The sequence below is a fragment of the Salvelinus namaycush genome, chromosome 3 (genome assembly GCF_016432855.1).
Source record: "Salvelinus namaycush isolate Seneca chromosome 3, SaNama_1.0, whole genome shotgun sequence".
Lineage (NCBI taxonomy): Eukaryota > Metazoa > Chordata > Actinopteri > Salmoniformes > Salmonidae > Salvelinus > Salvelinus namaycush.
This window is the reverse complement of record NC_052309.1, coordinates 1,074,833-1,091,206: the sequence shown is the minus strand read 5'-3', so window position 1 is coordinate 1,091,206 and position 16,374 is coordinate 1,074,833. Positions and strand designations below refer to the sequence as shown.

Sequence of the window (16,374 nt, the reverse complement as noted above, 5' to 3'; positions counted from 1 at the left end):
TCCCAAACTACTACTCTATTATTCCTATCTATCACTTTCAGTGTTCCCAAAAAATACCCCCAGAGAACCCTCTCCCTCCCTCCCTCCCTCTCCTTCTCTCTCTCCCCTTCCCTCCCTCTCCCCTTCTCTCTCCCTCCTACAACCCCCTATCTCTCTCCCTCTCCCCGTCTCCTTCTCTCCCTCCCCCTCCTTTTCTCCTCTGTACATCGCTCTCCTCTCTCATTCTCTCCCCCTCTCTCTATCTCCTCTCCCTCCCTCCATGTGACTTCCCAGAGTGCCCAGGACCAGGTCTCTCCCCCTCTCCTCTTTCCTTCTCTCCCCCTCCTACTACTCCCTCTCTCTCCTCTCCCTCCCTCCATGTGACTTCCCAGAGTGCCAAGGACCAGGTCTCTCCCCCTCTCCTCTCGGCAGCTTCCCACGGACACATAGCGGCTACTGGGCTGGAGGAGGACTGTGGGAAGGCAGGGAGCCAAGGGCTTTCTGGGGACGAGTAGTCACGTCTGTCAAGAACCCACACACAAACATATGTGCATGGACAAAATGTGCGCACACACACAAACTCCCGAGCACACGTGCAGGTGCTCTGCGTGGGTGCTCTGCGTGGGTGCTCTGCGTGGGTGCTCTGCGTGGGTGCTCTGCGTGGGTGCTCTGCGTGGTGCTCTGCGTGGGTGCTCTGCGTGGTGCTCTGTGTGGGTGCTCTGCGTGGTGCTCTGCGTGGGTGCTCTGCGTGGTGCTCTGTGTGGGTGCTCTGTGTGGGTGCTCTGCGTGGTGCTCTGCGTGGGTGCTCTGCGTGGTGCTCTGTGTGGGTGCTCTGCGTGGGTGCTCTGCGTGGTGCTCTGTGTGGGTGCTCTGCGTGGTGCTCTGTGTGGGTGCTCTGCGTGGGTGCTCTGCGTGGTGCTCTGTGTGGGTGCTCTGCGTGGTGCTCTGCGTGGGTGCTCTGCGTGGGTGCTCTGCGTGGTGCTCTGTGTGGGTGCTCTGCGTGGTGCTCTGCGTGGGTGCTCTGCGTGGGTGCTCTGCGTGGGTGCTCTGCGTGGGTGCTCTGCGTGGGTGCTCTGCGTGGGTGCTCTGCGTGGTGCTCTGCGTGGGTGCTCTGCGTGGTGCTCTGTGTGGGTGCTCTGCGTGGTGCTCTGTGTGGGTGCTCTGCGTGGTGCTCTGCGTGGGTGCTCTGCGTGGTGCTCTGCGTGGGTGCTCTGCGTGGTGCTCTGCGTGGGTGCTCTGCGTGGTGCTCTGCGTGGTGCTCTGCGTGGGTGCTCTGCGTGGTGCTCTGCGTGGGTGCTCTGCGTGGGTGCTCTGCGTGGGTGCTCTGCGTGGGTGCTCTGCGTGGGTGCTCTGCGTGGGTGCTCTGCGTGGGTGCTCTGCGTGGGTGCTCTGCGTGGGTTGGGTGCTCTGCGTGGGTGCTCTGCGTGGGTGCTCTGCGTGGTGCTCTGCGTGGGTGCTCTGCGTGGGTGCTCTGCGTGGGTGCTCTGCGTGGGTGCTCTGCGTGGGTGCTCTGCGTGGGTGCTCTGCGTGGGTGCTCGCGAGTGCAACCCTCTGCATCAATCTATTCTAAAATATATTTGATGCTGTTCATAGTCACGTCATAGAGCTAAGTCTCAATTTAGGGTAAAGATTGGGGGTGGGTTAATCTGATCCGAGATCTGCGGTTATGGACAATATCTACCTGGAGAGGCAGGGAAGAATGAGAAGGGGTTTTACAGTGTTGTGAGTCTATCAGAAAAGAACCATGTTGCTAGTTCCCAGGCTGTCCCTATGGGAAGGGGTTCCCAGAACCACCCCCACCAAACCTCATTCATTATTCTATTACTCTCCATCTATCTCTGTGTGTGTGTGTATGTGTGTCCTTCTCTCCCTCTATGTGTATGTGTGTGAGTGTCTCTCTCTCTCATTCAGGAGCCAGGGAGATTCAAGTCTTCTGTTGAGGCCCAGGTGGAAAGTCCATTATCTGAGCAGGTTATATAAATAGCAACTCAGTGAGTCCAGTGAGAGACTGGTGGAGAGCAGACACTGGACCACTATCTGTCCACCACTAACAGTATGGAGTTACAGGGATGTCATGTACGCTTTATGGACATACAGTTGATGTAAATTGATAGCCACTGGTCTTTATCACAGAGGTCCTACACTTCCCTACACCAGTTCAACCATTCTGACTCCATGTTCTATTTCCCATTAGAATAGAATGAGGGTAGGTGAGAAGGCCTACAATGTAAAAGAAGAAAGAGGAGGGAAAAAGAGGGAGTGAAATAGAAAGAGAGAGTACAGAAGACTGAGAAAGAGGAGGGAGAAAGAGGGAGTGAAATAGAAAGAGAGAGTACAGAAGACTGAGAAAGAGGGAGAAAGAGGGAGTGAAATAGAACGAGAGAGTACAGAAGACTGAGAAAGAGGAGGGAGAAAGAGGGAGTGAAATAGAACGAGAGAGTACAGAAGACTGAGAAAGAGGAGGGAGAAAGAGGGAGTGAAATAGAACGAGAGAGTACAGAAGACTGAGAAAATGAAGTTCAGAATCAGAGAGGAAGAACAGAGGAAAAGTCAGAGAACAAACCATAAAAACTCTACAAATAATGATAATAATACAAGATATCAGAAAAGGGGGAATGAAAGAGTAGATGGAAAGAAAACGCAGAAATAAGAGAAAGTGGGAACAAACAAAAAGAAAGTAAGCAAGAAAAGAAAAACCGCCAAGCAGCAAAAAGGTTAAAAAAAAGCTCAATAATTTGAGAGAAAGAACGTAAGAGAGAGAGAAAAGAGAGAGAAAAAAGCCTGGAAAGGAAGGGAAAGGGGTAATAAGGAAGAGGCTGCTGTGTGGATAAGTAGTACTTCAGTTTGGAGCCTTTGGCAGGCAGGGCCAGGGCTCTTGGACCAACCCCAACCAGCTCACTGTTGTACTGGTTCCCCTGGGCAACATTACAGTGGTCCGGATTCCGCGTTGCCATCTTTAACTGGGCCATAATGATTATGGAGCTGAAAGCACTGACGGCACCGGGCTCATGTTATTACAGCAACCCTGATTTACACTACACCACCACCACTCATAATGCACATGGTCCACACCTCTCAACATCACTGCATGTGTAGCCCACCATAGTCCACTGTCTAAACCTATATGGGTTGTGTGCTAAAGGAAAAACCCTTGGAGGGACAAAAAAAGTTGTAATCATTTTCTATTCTATTCTTTTCTATTGAATAGGTGATGGGGAGGAGGACAATGTTTCCATATAAGGGACTGAAAAACAAAGGAAAAGAAATGTCCCCTGCTATCTCATGCCTTCTGGGAGTTAAGTCATCCAATTGGATTCTACTGATGATGACTGGAGGTAAACAGAACAGAGCAGGGGTAGTCGGGGTGGTGTGTGTATGCGTGTGCGTGTATGTCTGTGTGTGTATGCCTGTGCTTGTGTGTGTGTAGTGTGTGTGTACCCCCACAGTGTTTATCTAAAGCTGTCGTCGGAGAGAGTGACAGCAGGCTGACGCCATTGGAGGTGAACGGTGGGTGTGTGTGTGTGTGAGATATGGGTGGGAGAAGAAGGGAGGCAGGGAAACCTTTATTTAACTAGGCAAGTCAGATAAGAAAAAAAATCTTATTTACAATGACGGCCTACCCCGGCCAAACCTGGATTCGAACCAGGGTGTCTGTAGTGACGCCTCTAGCACTGAGATGCAGTGTCTTAGACCGCTGTGCCACTCTGGAGCACCAGAGGGAGAGAAAGAGAGAAACACACAGTAGATGCAGAAAGAGGCACTGCTGGGTGATTTGTATGTGTGAATCTCTGTAGTTGTGATAAACTGCTACAGAGGATTCAGGATTGATGTTATTTGAAAACATCAAACTCAGCTGCATTATGGACTATATGGGACTAGTACATCTGGGCCTGGAGAACATGCATGAAGTCGTATGTCTATTCCTGCAATTTACAGTCATTTGTTACAGTGTGTGTGTGTGTGTGTGTGTGTGTGTGTGTGTGTGTGTGTGTGTGTGTGTGTGTGTGTGTGTGTGTGTGTGTTATATGGATCATAACTCTGGGTAAACTATGGAAGAAGAACGAGCCACAGTGGCATAAATGAGGAATGACAGTTAGTTACAGTTTTGAAAAAATGCTGTAAATAAAGCATGGTTCACCCATTCTGAAGAATGGAACAACAGTGTCCCTTATTCCACACAGAATAGGGTCAAAAATATTTCCTGAGACATACACTTGCACCGGCCCAGGAGCCAAGGCCCTGTGGTGTGTTTGTTGAATCTTGTCCTTGCAGGGGCCGGACCCAGCCGAGGTACACCTACAGAGCTGGGGGGAGTGACGCCACCCACAAATATACAGGGGGAGTGTTGACCTCAGACCAATTATTTTCACAGTCTTGTGTCAACAAGCATAGTCGTAGAATCGCCCTATGGCTGCGCTGCTATGGAAGCCCAAATCGAGTCATTAACACATCAGAAGAGAGAGCTCTGTGTAAAATAGTTGTATTCTTTAAAAAATGTGAGTTATCCTGTATAGGCCTAGATTGAGGTTCCTGTAGATATAAACATATTATATAAGGAATTAGGCTACTTACAACAAACAGAAATCCAGGCCATGTGTTGATATGAACAGCTCCTTTTAGATCACATCTGTCCTGTTTCCAACTGTATTATGCACAATTCTGACACATAGTATGTTTCTAAATGTATCTATATCTGAGTATGTGACATGGTTACACCATTACGGACTGATATCCCATTACTTCACCTCGTTGGAAACCGATTCTAAGACACTTTAAAATAGGGTGGCAGCTGCCGACGGGCTGGAAGGCGACTCAGCAGGAGGAAGTATTCAATGCCTACGAATCTCACAGTTTAACAGCGCAACAACATTCATCAATTACGACACCATACCTGCGAATGAGAGATTTGACACGTGCTTTTCTTAAATGCCAAGTGATTGACAGTCAAAATACAAGGCTGTTCGCTTTTCCATTTCATACATCAAGTCCATATGAACAATTATCCAAGAATAACAAATATAGGCTGATAGGCTAAAAATGATAAGAAATAAAAATAGGCCTAATTGTAGGCAATGGACGCATTATAGGCTCAAATCTTATAAATGTTGAAACTGGTTCACTGTCGTTTGAGTACAAACCATTTCATACTCAAAATGTGCTTTCAAAAATATGAACACAGAACTGCACAAAATAAGTTTGCAAGTAAATACTTCTCATAAGCGTGTTGTTGAAACAGGTCCTGCAGGTTTACAGTGTGAAACTAAAAGAAACATGTAGCCATTTTTTTGCGTTGCCCCAACTGTATCTGTCAAGGAGGAGAGCGCAGCATATGAGCGCTGCTTTCCAAGCCCCTGCAGCAGACAGTAGTGTGGAGTTATGAGCGCTGCTTTCCAAGCCCCTGCAGCAGACAGTAGTGTGGAGTGTTGAGCGCTGCTTTCCAAGCCCCTGCAGCAGACAGTAGTGTGGAGTGTTGAGCGCTCTGGGTCGCGTTCTAGCTCGCCTCGAGTCGCCCCTCCCATTCTCGTTAAAACTCTCCGTTCCATTCGCCAATAAAGCGCTTTTGTCTTGGGGTCGGGAAGCTTATGGGCTCTCGCCGGACACTTGAAGCGCATTCCTCGACGTGGAGCTTTCAACCACTCGCTGGACACCGGTGGCTGAAGAGTTTTAATGTATTTTAATAACTTTATGCTGTTGCACAGTTTCGGGGACTTTTGACAGAGTGCTACACGGACGACTAAAGGATTTCGAACTGTTTACTTGTTCTACGTGGGTCCTCTTGGATAACATTTTTATGTAGCACACATTTCTGAATGCGCCGCAACTCAAACTTTACGCAGGGAACAGAACCGGTAAGTTTTTTCCCCGAACAGAATGGTTTTATGAATAAACTGCAAAGTTTATATATGCAAAGTTGTGTGACACAGATTGGTCATTGAGTAGGAAGCATGTTGCAGAATGCGTAAAGCAGTACAGTTTGGAAAACAAGCCCTAAAGCTGAGAAAAATGTGGGGTTATGATTTTGGATAAAGCTTGCGTTTATCAACTTTGCATGAATAACTTACGTAATTTATTGAAAAGTAATAACATAATTAAATAGAAAATGTATTATTATTATTTTTCTTCATAAAGAGACATTCGTTTTTAATAAACATATATGCCTACTAGTACACACCACCCTTCTACAGACTCCACACTCCGACTCCTGTTATGTTATGCTATGTTATAACGTTCTATGACAGGAGTTGGCTAGAGGTGAAATGTTCACCCATTCCAGACACACCTTCTCACCGCACCGAATGAGAACCCTACAAGGCCTACAACATTATGTAAACAACAGCTTGTCAGCTTCCAATTTGTACCATGCAAACCGAGGATCATTTAAGCAGAAACATTCAAAGTCACTTAAAAACATTCAATAATTTACACATCATTTACAAATATTCAAAATCACTCATATAGTCTAAAGAGCGATAACAAATCAGTATAGGAAAGTCAAACGCCGCAGCATGTCTCTAATCTGTGCGGAACAACAGCTGGAAACACTTCAATCGTAACTTTATCACTAACTAGTAGGCTGCTTAAGTGTTTGACCACAGGACGCTGTGCTGGGCAGAGCTGGCGTCTAGACCGCGCCGGTCCTTTTTTTTACCACCGGGAGAAGCTGTTTTCGACGTGCGGCTGGTGCTGGGGACCGGCCCAGATGAGAACGCACACGGCATAGGTTATAGGATAGGGACGTTCAACAAACAACTGGTTTCAAAAGACAAAAACTAAGCGTCTAATTTGCTCTGTTCGCCACGAGTTCAAAGGTAGGCTAATGGTATAGGCTGGTCTAGTTCTGGAGGCAAATATGTTTGGTCACACCGGGTAAAACGAGATGAACTGTTATTATCCATGGGTTAGCTGTGAATTTGCAGCAGAACAGCCAGCAAGGACCTCCCATTGATTTGGAGAACCTGCAGTCCCATGACAAAATAACCAACAATTTCAATTAAAAGATAAAGTGTTCGAACCAGTTGCCAGTTTTGGTTCCGTATTAGCGTCATTGAATTTGACGGTGTTAATTTCAACATGATGGTTATTGCTGCGCAGCATTACAAATGGTATCTACCTCCCCACCTGTAGGGTAGGTACTCAGTTATTAACGTGTCCATTAGCACCTGGAACATCTGGAAAACACTTGTTCTTGTTTCAAACACCTATTGATCTTCAGTCTAATGATTCATGTGCGTCGGAGTTCGCGAAAGGCATCAGTAAAATCATGCGAGTTGCTTTTCAACTTAAAATTACTCAGACACTGTATAACGTCAGAGAAAACTCTAGGAAAACAGTTGTTAAACGTTTCACATTTAGGGGAATTATATAAATAAATCACCAACAGGTATCTCCTCATTGCTACAAGCTTACATCCCATGCGTAATTGAAATGTGTAACAGATATACGCATGATACTTTACTAAAATCTATAGGCTATATGTCTATATGTCTCACAATTCCTCCCAATAATAAACTACATGGATATAAACCAGAGGCTATCATAAACCATGTGATAAATCATGAAAAGGCCTATTATTTGTGTCTACAAACTTTAATTAACAGTGATCATAATAAACGTATCCAGTCCACCTTTCCCAAACAACATCCAGATGAGCGCATAGTAGGCTGTTCATGTTATCTCGCCAAGTCGAACCGCTACATCTCATAAGCCATCTTTGCGTCTTCGCCACTGAGGCCAATTTTCCAAACATTTGAATATTGAGGTACGTAGCAACAGTCTTTTTTCTGAGCGAGATCGATCTGCCGGCTCTGCGCGCCCGCACTCAGGCACGGAAAATCTCTTAATCTTTCACTGCGGGCCCAACAAATGGCGGGGTAAACTACTCCAATAACCCTTCGTGCGAGGATCATCTTCACGGGGGACTATTTCCACCCTATGTATTTTGAAAGGAGAGATGAAGCTGTCATTACACAGTCAAGTACTGTATGTAGCCTATAGCTGCAGACCTCTCACCCAGGCTACATATTAGCCAGACAGACTGACGTTGGCTTGAACAGAAGTGTGGCTATTCGTATGTGTATGTGCTATACAGTAGACAATGAATGTTTAATTTTGACTACCAAGGGCCAAATATACAAATCGTTGTCCCTGGCATGCATAGGTCATGAGAAGACAGAGGGAAGTGTGTCACTATAATGACAGACACAGTTCAGACAGGACCCTTATGTTTCGTGGGTACCACAGGCGGCTGGTGGCACCTTATTTGGGGAGGATGGGCTCATAGTAATGGCTGCAATGGAATAAATTGAATGGTATCAAATACATGGTTTCCATACCATTTCCATTCACCACTCCACTTATCCCAGCCATTATTACGAGCCGTCCTCCCCTCAACAGCCTCCTGTGGTAGGTACTACTATCTCCTCTGCTGTGTGTCTCAGTATTTGAGCACTGACTACTTGGCACAGGAGAACACCCTGTCACTTCTCAGTGCTGAGAGACAGGCTTTCTGGACGGGACAGAGACGTGGCGGGGAGATGGTAGGAATTCTCAGGCAATGAACAGTGGATGAGAAAGGAAAGTAGAGAGAGAGAGAGAGATGGCGAGAGAGGGAGAGATAGAAAGAGAGAAAAATAAGGGATGAGAAAACATTCCTTTGTTTAGTATAGTGTGATACTTGACTGAGATGACAGAGAAGATGGAATCACTGAGATTGTTTGACCTCAACACTGCCAAGACCCTAGATTTAGACTAGGAGTACGTGTGTATAGATGTGTGTGTCTATGTGTGCAAGCTGCCAAGACCCTAGATTTAGACTAGGAGTACGTGTGTATAGATGTGTGTGTGTGTGTGTCCATGTGTGCAAGCTGCCAAGACCCTAGATTTAGACTAGGAGTACGTGTGTATAGATGTGTGTGTGTGTCCATGTGTGCAAGCTGCCAAGACCCTAGATTTAGACTAGGAGTACGTGTGTATAGATGTGTGTGTCTATGTGTGCAAGCTGCCAAGACCCTAGATTTAGACTAGGAGCACGTGTGTATAGATGTGTGTGTGTGTGTGTCCATGTGTGCAAGCTGCCAAGACCCTAGATTTAGACTAGGAGCACGTGTGTATAGATGTGTGTGTGTGTGTGTCCATGTGTGCAAGCTGCCAAGACCCTAGATTTAGACTAGGAGTATGTGTGTATAGATGTGTGTGTGTGTCTATGTGTGCAAGCTGCCAAGACCCTAGATTTAGACTAGGAGCACGTGTGTATAGATGTGTGTGTGTGTGTGTCCATGTGTGCAAGCTGCCAAGACCCTAGATTTAGACTAGGAGTATGTGTGTATAGATGTGTGTGTGTGTCCATGTGTGCAAGCTGCCAAGACCCTAGATTTAGACTAGGAGCACGTGTGTATAGATGTGTGTGTGTGTGTGTCCATGTGTGCAAGCTGCCAAGACCCTAGATTTAGACTAGGAGTACGTGTGTATAGATGTGTGTGTGTGTCCATGTGTGCAAGCTGCCAAGACCCTAGATTTAGACTAGGAGCACGTGTGTATAGATGTGTGTGTGTGTGTGTCCATGTGTGCAAGCTGCCAAGACCCTAGATTTAGACTAGGAGTACGTGTGTATAGATGTGTGTGTGTGTCCATGTGTGCAAGCTGCCAAGACCCTAGATTTAGACTAGGAGTACGTGTGTATAGATGTGTGTGTGTGTCCATGTGTGCAAGCTGCCAAGACCCTAGATTTAGACTAGGAGCACGTGTGTATAGATGTGTGTGTGTCCATGTGTGCAAGCTGCCAAGACCCTAGATTTAGACTAGGAGCACGTGTGTATAGATGTGTGTGTCTATGTGTGCAAGCTTATGTCCGTGTGTGTGTGTGTTGAGGGTATTAACGTAGAACACACACACGCTGACCGGGTGGATAACCCAGTGGCCCTGGGACCCCTCTCGTGGAGGTGAGGCCTGGTGAGGGGGACTCTGGGGGGGCTCGGCTATTTAACACCATTAAAATAATTAAACACGTCTCCTGTCAGAGAGAGGCTGGCCCCCTCCTCTCCTACACACACACACACACACACACACACACACACACACACACACACACACACACACACACACACACACACACACACACACACACACACAGTGCATAATCATGCAGGCACGCAAACAAGCACACACACACACACACACACACACACACACCCACCCACCCACAGACAGGTAGCCACACACATTACCCCTGGAGGGACAGACAGGTAGCCACACACATTACCCCTGGAGGGACAGACAGGTAGCCACACACATTACCCCTGGAGGGACAGACAGGTAGCCACACACATTACCCCTGGAGGGACAAACAGGTAGCCACACACACATTACCCCTGGAGGGACAGACCGACAGCCACGCTTGGCATTTGTTTCAGACATGTGACCACACCAGGGTTTAATCTCTGCTTCGGGGTCATTGGAAAACTGCCATTCATCTATTTAGAAGACGTGTAGGAGACTGTGATGACTCAGTCTACCAGTGTCAGAATAACATAACAACCCACCAGCATTTTCCTGCTGTACTGTGTGTATAAAAAAAAAAAATAATAATAATAAAAAAACAACTAAAAAAAAACAACACAAAAAACACAAACACAAACACACAAACACACACACCTAGGCCCAGGCAACTGCTCTGCTCCTCTCGTCTCTAAGAGCAAAGAAAGTTCATATCACACAGTGTACTCCAGCCAGTAGCCCCCTTTTATACCCAATTAGGAGTGGTCGTCTGAGGCCCTCCACCCTTTACAATGAGGAATTAGGGTGGAGGGCCTTCCACCCTCTGCAACAACGGATTAGGGTGTTAAAAGTCAGGTGGCGAGGAGGCCTGGGGAGACGGGGAGGGGGGAGAGGATGGGAGCAGGGCAGTCACACAGCAGGCAGGGAGTTGGAGCTGGCAAGGCATAAGAAACCTGTGTGTGTTTTTGTGTGTTTTGTATTAGCGAAACCGTGTGAAAGCAAGTGTGAATCCCAATTAGCAAGGGTGTGTGTGTCGGAGTGTATGTGTTACAATCAGCGTGTTTGGAGTGTGTTTGTGCCTACATTTGGTTGTGTGTGTGTGTGTGTGTTTATTTGGATCTTAGCTACAGTCACAGTGTCACAATGAGTTCAACGTAGGCCTCCATCCCACCACCAGAATCAGGTGTTCCACAATACACAGGGCGTGCCACTGTTGACGTCCCAGAGTCAGAGCAGCTTTCTTGGGCAGGGCGCTTAAAGAAAGCCCCTGGCTTGAATCACTTCAAAGGGCCTCGCACATCAATGCTGACCCGGCGGTATGCGAAAAGCAAACCGATCCCCTCACGGTGTTTGCCCGCCAAGCCAAACTGAAGAAGACTCAAGCCGTTCCAGCCAAATGATGCGTTCCAAAGAACCACTTGAAAACCTCTGTATAAATATACAGGAGCACGCAAAGGCTACAAGCGGAGCCTGTCTTGAGCCGGACGCAAACCGCAAATAACTCCCGTCTTACACACTCCCTCTTGCCAACGCTCAGAATTCACGTTTGAAGAGGAGAGCTGGGGCTCCAGGACAGATGTTCCCCCTGAAAGACTGAATTACGGTTGGAAAGACAGACGTTCAGATTCAGAAACTGCCCTCTCAGCCTTTTGACTGGAAGCAACCTCTTTTTTCTCCTCCTCTCTCGTTCCCTCTTTCTCGCTCTGTCTGGAAGTACATGGAAAATGCCAAAAATCAGAAAAATGGCAAAACGGCCACTAACCAAAAGTGAGAACTGGGGCCAGAGAGAAAAGGCGAGAGAGGGAGCGAGTGAGAGAGAGGGAACAAAAGAGGACAAGGGGGAGGGAGAGAGAGAGAGAGCGAGCACATCCCAGAGAGCCACCGCAAATTGCCATGTTTCAGTGAGGCCGTAAAACAAGATAAACGACTCTTAATCTAAGGTTGTAATTACCTCGGGCCAACACTGTCATTAGCAAATGAGCCTTGAACCAGAGAGATGGGAAGAGAGAGAGAGAGATGGAGAGGAGGGAGAGAGAGTGGGGGAGAGGGGGGAGAGAGAGTGGGGGGGGGGGGTAGAGGAAGTGGAGGGAGATTTGGGTGGTCAAAGAGCGATGGCGAGTAGTAGCTTTGTCCCAGATCTGTTGGTGCTATCCTTGTCATGTTTGGCATGATGACACAAACAGACTGGTACCCACCCAGGCTAGAATGGCAGTGGCTGGAGAAACTTAAAGGTGGGGGAATTCAGGGAGAGAGGGAAGGAGAGAGAAGGGGGAGAGAGGAGGGAGAGAGGGAAGGAGAGAGAGGGGGGAGAGGGGAAGAGATGAGGGAAAGAGAGAGAAATAGATTGAGAGAGGAGGGACTGCAACGGTCACTTCAAACAGTGACTAGGCCTGCACACACAAAGAGCACCCATACTTAGTTCAGTGTGACCACAGCCTTGAACCTTGACTGAAGGGTCAGATATTTAATCATTGGCTATTAATGACTAATGGAAGTTCAACTAAAGAAACAAATGGTCAGCTGATCATTAACTCGTAACATTTACCCACATATAGATTTAATGAGAAGTCAACAGAGTAATGGTTAGGGGAATGGTCAACTGATGTGCTGCTGCTGCTACTGTGTCTGCCTTAGGGTCAGGAGGCCCAACTGAAATCACAGGAAGTGCTGACTAGTACGCTCGCTCAAGTACACACACACACACACTGACGTAGGCATGTTTACCATAAACACATACACACCAGCTCTGGTATGTTTGAGGTCCTTGGCCCCTCGTTTCTCCTGGGTCTATTTCAGTCACTGCTAATAGCGGCGTTATCAGCTACCATACGCACAGAGAAGTGGCTGTGTGTGTGTGTGTGTGTGTGTGTGTGTGTGTGTGTGTGTGTGTGTGTGTGTGTGTGTGTGTGTAAAACTAAACTTCAACCTTATTACAGGATCAACGTCAGCATAACGTGGTCACAAGGCACGAAACTGAAGAACAAACTGGGACGTTCTATCAGAGTTTGTCCATTAAGAAATGCTTGTTTCCATTCTCCATTTCTAAAATGTTTGCTATGCTGTGCCCTAATGAACATGACCCAGTTGTGATTGTGATACAAGTCAGGACTAGTCAGGTTACATATTAAATCAGCAGAAGACTCTTTCCAAGAATCTTAGAAGCCATAAGGGTGACTATTAAAAAATCAAACGTCAACATCGGACAGCATCTAGTGTTTTCTCTATTTCTCTCCATGTATCGCACACAGGCCATCTTCAATATGGGTTGCTTTCTAGTGATCTTGTTATTTCTAATGTGGACATGTTGCCTCTGGTTGAAACTTTAACGCCACACTGCTTTGCTCTCAACAGCCTGGGGAGGACTGAAGTCATCAGACAGACAGACAGACAGACAGACAGACAGACAGACAGACAGACAGACAGACAGACAGACAGACAGACAGACAGACAGACAGACAGACATCGTGGTGGAGGACTAAGGAGGGAGAAACAGAAAGATAGACAGAGAGAGATGGGTTAGAGATGAGATGGAGAGTGAAGTGGTGATGGGTTAGAGATGAGATGGAGAGTGAAGAGGTGATGGGTTAGAGATGAGATGGAGAGTGAAGAGGTGATGGGTTAGAGATGAGATGGAGAGTGAAGAGGTGATGGGTTAGAGATGAGATGGAGAGTGAAGAGGTGATGGGTTAGAGATGAGATGGAGAGTGAAGAGGTGATGGGTTAGAGATGAGATGGAGAGTGAAGAGGTGATGGGTTAGAGATGAGATGGAGAGTGAAGAGGTGATGGGTTAGAGATGAGATGGAGAGTGAAGAGGTGATGGGTTAGAGATGAGATGGAGAGTGAAGAGGTGATGGGTTAGAGATGAGATGGAGAGTGAAGAGGTGATGGGTTAGAGATGAGATGGAGAGTGAAGAGGTGATGGGTTAGAGATGAGATGGAGAGTGAAGTGGTGATGGGTTAGAGATGAGATGGAGAGTGAAGAGGTGATGGGTTAGAGATGAGATGGAGAGTGAAGAGGTGATGGGTTAGAGATGAGATGGAGAGTGAAGAGGTGATGGGTTAGAGATGAGATGGAGAGTGAAGAGGTGATGGGTTAGAGATGAGATGGAGAGTGAAGAGGTGATGGGTTAGAGATGAGATGGAGAGTGAAGAGGTGATGGGTTAGAGATGAGATGGAGAGTGAAGAGGTGATGGGTTAGAGATGAGATGGAGAGTGAAGAGGTGATGGGTTAGAGATGAGATGGAGAGTGAAGAGGTGATGGGTTAGAGATGAGATGGAGAGTGAAGTGGTGATGGGTTAGAGATGAGATGGAGAGTGAAGTGGTGATGGGTTAGAGATGAGATGGAGAGTGAAGAGGTGATGGAGAGTGAAGAGGTGATGGGTTAGAGATGAGATGGAGAGTGAAGAGGTGATGGGTTAGAGATGAGATGGAGAGTGAAGAGGTGATGGGTTAGAGATGAGATGGAGAGTGAAGAGGTGATGGGTTAGAGATGAGATGGAGAGTGAAGTGGTGATGGGTTAGAGATGAGATGGAGAGTGAAGAGGTGATGGGTTAGAGATGAGATGGAGAGTGAAGAGGTGATGGGTTAGAGATGAGATGGAGAGTGAAGAGGTGATGGGTTAGAGATGAGATGGAGAGTGAAGAGGTGATGGGTTAGAGATGAGATGGAGAGTGAAGAGGTGATTGGTTAGAGATGAGATGGAGAGTGAAGAGGTGATGGGTTAGAGATGAGATGGAGAGTGAAGTGGTGATGGGTTAGAGATGAGATGGAGAGTGAAGAGGTGATGGGTTAGAGATGAGATGGAGAGTGAAGAGGTGATGGGTTAGAGATGAGATGGAGAGTGAAGAGGTGATGGGTTAGAGATGAGATGGAGAGTGAAGAGGTGATGGGTTAGAGATGAGATGGAGAGTGAAGAGGTGATGGGTTAGAGATGAGATGGAGAGTGAAGAGGTGATGGGTTAGAGATGAGATGGAGAGTGAAGAGGTGATGGGTTAGAGATGAGATGGAGAGTGAAGAGGTGATGGGTTAGAGATGAGATGGAGAGTGAAGTGGTGATGGGTTAGAGATGAGATGGAGAGTGAAGTGGTGATGGGTTAGAGATGAGATGGAGAGTGAAGAGGTGATGGAGAGTGAAGAGGTGATGGGTTAGAGATGAGATGGAGAGTGAAGAGGTGATGGGTTAGAGATGAGATGGAGAGTGAAGAGGTGATGGGTTAGAGATGAGATGGAGAGTGAAGAGGTGATGGGTTAGAGATGAGATGGAGAGTGAAGTGGTGATGGGTTAGAGATGAGATGGAGAGTGAAGAGGTGATGGGTTAGAGATGAGATGGAGAGTGAAGAGGTGATGGGTTAGAGATGAGATGGAGAGTGAAGAGGTGATGGGTTAGAGATGAGATGGAGAGTGAAGTGGTGATGGGTTAGAGATGAGATGGAGAGTGAAGAGGTGATGGGTTAGAGATGAGATGGAGAGTGAAGAGGTGATGGGTTAGAGATGAGATGGAGAGTGAAGAGGTGATGGGTTAGAGATGAGATGGAGAGTGAAGAGGTGATGGGTTAGAGATGAGATGGAGAGTGAAGAGGTGATGGGTTAGAGATGAGATGGAGAGTGAAGAGGTGATGGGTTAGAGATGAGATGGAGAGTGAAGAAGTGAAGGGTTAGAGATGGACAGAGCCTTCAAAGATAGAGACTAAATCAATGTGCATACAGTGTAGTCTCTGGTGTTGGTGCATACAGTGTAGTCTCTGGTGTTGGTGCATACAGTGTAGTCTCTGGTGTTGGTGCATACAGTGTCGTCTCTGGTGTTGGTGCATACAGTGTAGTCTCTGGTGTTGGTGCATACAGTGTAGTCTCTGGTGTTGGTGCATACAGTGTAGTCTCTGGTGTTGGTGCATACAGTGTAGTCTCTGGTGTTGGTGCATACAGTGTAGTCTCTGGTGTTGGTGCATACAGCGTAGTCTCTGGTGTTGGTGCATACAGCGTAGTCTCTGGTGTTGGTGCATACAGCGTAGTCTCTGGTGTTGGTGCATACAGCGCAGTCTCTGGTGTTGGTGCATACAGTGTAGTATCTGGTGTTGGTGCATACAGTGTGATCTCTGCTCTGGTGTTGGTGCATACAGTGTAGTCTCTGGTGTTGGTGCGTACAGTGTAGTCTCTGGTGTTGGTGCATACAGTGTAGTCTCTGGTGTTGGTGCATACAGTGTAGTCTCTGGTGTTGGTGCATACAGTGTAGTCTCTGGTGTTGGTGCATACAGTGTAGTCTCTGGTGTTGGTGCATACAGTTAGACTGTGTGCTCTTGGAGACATCTCATTGTTTCACACCTTTATGAACGCTTGGCTGGATGACAAGGTTTCTGGATGACAAGGTTTCTGGATGACAAGGTTTCTGGATGACAAGGT

General features: G+C 47.2%; 1 protein-coding gene across 2 annotated transcripts in view; it reads left to right on the top strand.

Moving 5' to 3' along the window:
• Positions 1-5,424: 5,424 nt before the first annotated feature.
• Positions 5,425-16,374, top strand: part of LOC120044833 (vasorin-like) — a 48,720-nt gene continuing 37,770 nt past the window's right edge. For both annotated transcript variants that reach the window (XM_038989509.1, XM_038989508.1), the window contains exon 1: positions 5,425-5,828. The gene's annotated coding sequence lies outside the window, so the exon portion shown is untranslated. The remainder of the gene's footprint in view (positions 5,829-16,374) is intronic.